Source organism: Cibotium barometz, chromosome 45 (assembly GCF_041138505.1).
Source record: "Cibotium barometz isolate CiBa-2024 chromosome 45, ASM4113850v1, whole genome shotgun sequence".
NCBI classification, from domain to species: Eukaryota; Viridiplantae; Streptophyta; class Polypodiopsida; order Cyatheales; family Cibotiaceae; genus Cibotium; species Cibotium barometz.
In genome coordinates this window covers 45767625-45771088 of record NC_141090.1, presented here as the reverse complement: position 1 = coordinate 45771088, position 3464 = coordinate 45767625, and positions in this window count along the sequence as shown.

The window sequence follows — 3464 nt, the reverse complement described above, 5'->3', positions numbered from 1 at the left end:
AATTTTTGAGACATGTTTTTGAAGTGTGCTGATGTTGGCGGATAATGTTTTTGCTTAAGGTGATCAGCTAGTGTGTCTAATTTAGGTGATAGTCAATATCTAATTTTTCTGGCGCATCTGGGAGAGATTTAGGTCAGCTACTTGTTAACTGAGGCTTTTAGACTTAAGATCTGAAGTCTTTGAGGTTTTATCTAACCAAAGAAGATAACTAAAGGCGAGAGCTTAGTTGGATTAAAGGTGTAGAGGTACCTGTCCATTTGTGTCAATTGGAGGTTAAGGGATAGAGCTTGAGCTAATTGGTGTCATTTGAGTTGGGATCCTAGTGTCCGCAAGTTCTGATCCCTATACATTTTCCCAATTAGAGCCTACAACAACCCAGAGCATAAAAATCATCTTACAACAACCCAGAGCACAAAAATCATCTTGCAACAAAAGGAATCAAAAAAGAATCTGAAGCAAGTTTGGTCAAAAGAATTGACAGAGGAAGGTCAGGAAAGAAAAAAAGAAGCCACCAATAAGGAAGAAGAAAAGATGAACAGAAGCCAAATTATGCCAAGTTAGGAAGTAAGGAGCAACAACCGTAAAGAAGAATATGACTTGTGGGAGGATCTCAACAAAATGAAGCTAAATATAAAAACATAACATGACCCAAGAAGAGCAAGAGAAGGAGAGGTTAACCAATTTATATTCTTTACTGTTTAGACAGAGAGGAGGCTATTCAATGGTATGAGAAATGATCTGCCACCAGAAGAGGATTGAAGCTTTTAATGATAAGCTAGAAAGTAAAGACTTGAAGAAGGGAATGTTGGGCCTTTAACATTATAATAATGCTTTAGATGCTACATTTTAGACTAAATTTAAAGTCAAATGTGTAAGATTCCTCCCCAGCCTCTAAAAATGTCCAGCATCTTCTCCTGTAATCAATACCCTCTTCAGAAATATAAAAGATCTTGTCTCTGCCTGTTTTGACTTAGAGAGAGAAAATATTCTAGAGAGAGAATATTCAAATTTTGAATATTTTTAGATAGAAAAATTTCTCATATTATTAAAATAAATTTCCCTGAAACAAAAATTCAGAAAGAACTTTCCAATGTGCAATTGGAATTAATTGGAAATGGGTATAAAGGACCTTAGCCTAAGGGTCTAGATTTTTAGAAATCTTTGGATTATGGTCCAATTAAGGTTCCTATGGGACAATAAGATTAATCCATGTGTGGGGAGGAGATAAATCCAATTTTGTAAAAGAAGATACCCAAAAATGAGTAAATGCTCACATAAGGTGAAGAGTTGAATATGTACAAGGTTTATTAATAAGAAACTATGAGTAATTTTAATAATATGAGATATTTTGGGTATAATGATTCTATTTTGACACATATGTAAGGAAGGGGAGTCCCTTCAATTCTCACATAAGATAAAGAGTTGAATATGTACAAGGTTTATTAGTAAGAAACTATGAGTGATATTAAAAATATGAGATATTTTGGGTATAATGATTCCATTTTGACACATATGTAAGGAAGGGGAGTCTCTTCAATTCTCACATAAGATGAAGAGTTGAAAATGTACAAGGTTTATTAGTAAAAAAACTATGAGTAATATCAAAATATGAGATATTTTGAATATAATGATTCTATTTTTGACACATATGTAAGGAAGGGGAGGGCCTTCAATGAGGCGCCTACTTCACATGGGCAAATTGAGTTTTTTATCATAAAAAATTGACATATTTCATCTCTCCTCTCTCCTCATTCAAGTCTAGTTCCAAAAAGTTAGCTCAACTGACCTAAAAATGGTCAAAAATTGACCAAACTGACTTGAAAAATTCTAGAATCAGTTTGTTTGGTTAGGAGCTCAATTTTTCCTATAAATAGAAGCCTCCCCCTTGTTGAAAATATATAGTGTTTAAGGCATTGTTACTCTATTTCACCCAAGCCAAGAACTATGAGTTTATTAATAATTCATTAGTTTTTGACATTTCCCTCTTCCAAAGATTAGTTGGCCACTCTTGTCCAAACAAGAGTTGAACCCTCAAACCATCAAGCCAAAGGAAAACTTTCAAAGTCATTAGTAAGTTGGTGATTCTTCTTTTCACTTATTTTATGATTTTTATGACTTTAATGGTTCTTATGTTTTATGTCTTCTCTAAAAATGTTATACCTCATTCCAAAAAGGTATTTCCCTCTCTTTTCTAACAAAACCAACCATTCTCTATCCTAGGTGAATGGTTAATTGATTAATGTCAAGTTTTTATAATGATTATTTTATTATAAAAGTGTTACTTTTAGCATAATCGAATTTCATGCATAGAGGTATGCATAAAAGATGAGTCTGAGGTCGAATTCTTTCTCTTTGGTTGCCCTTGTTCTGGAAAGGAGTTCTGAGGTTGCTCTGGATAGAGGCAGATGGTTGAGTTGGAGTTCTTCTGGGGTTACCCTGGCTTGGGCGAGACGGATCCTGATTAGACTCGTATGAAGGGATTGGTCTCTGAATTCGGGGTCCTAGACTTCCTTGTCCCCTTGACATGGCAGGAGTTGGGTAGTCTTTTAACTGATGACCAAAACCTTGGCATCCAAAACACCGGTTCTCACTTCTGAGTTCATCGTTTTGAATCCTTAAAATAGGTGGTCCTCCTGAGAAAGTATTCTGGGGGAAGGGTCTTCCTTCACTTTGGAATCTTCCTGCATCTTGATTCTGAATCGGCCCTTGCTGCCTCTTTGGGGGTGGAAAGTTTGAAGTACTTTCCTGGGTTTGGAATCTTTTAAAGTTAGAGGGTGTAGGCTTTGGCGGGACCTTTACTACAAAGGCTTTGGCAAAATCCTTTGCCATTTTTACTGCTTCAGCCCCATGGACACTGGTTTGGCATTTTTGACCAGTGTGTCCAAGGGTTCGTTCATTGCCCGAATGAACCTGGCCATGAGCTGTTCTTCATCTAGAGGTGGTGAGTATTTGAGTAGAAGAGCAAAGGCATGGTGATATTCTTCAATGGTTTTGTTCTCCTGCTTTAGCTCTAAAAATTCGTTCATTTTGGTTTCCAAAAATCCAGGGGGACAAAATCTCTTTCTCAAATAGGTTTTTAGGTCATTCCAGGATTGAGTATTTCTGTTCAGACGGTTGGTGTCACAGTGGTTCCTCCATGCTACCTTGGCTATTTCCACTATTTTCAACCGGCCAAGAGCCATTTTGCTCAGCTCATTATAACCTGTGACGTCAAAATACTCTTCCATGGCTTCCACCCATTTCTCCACAGTCTCACCCAGGTTCTCCCCTTCTCCTTTGAAGGGTCCTGGTGGCTGAGTCCTATGAAGAGCCTTGCGAACATCAGGGTCAAGTTCGTCATCTTCAGAGACAGGGTCTGGCTGCTGCTGACGGCTACGGTTTCATCGTCTCATGATTCTGAAAAAAATTTATATATTAGAGAGAGAATAGTTATAAGATTAGAAAGGAGGTTCTTATTTTTGAAT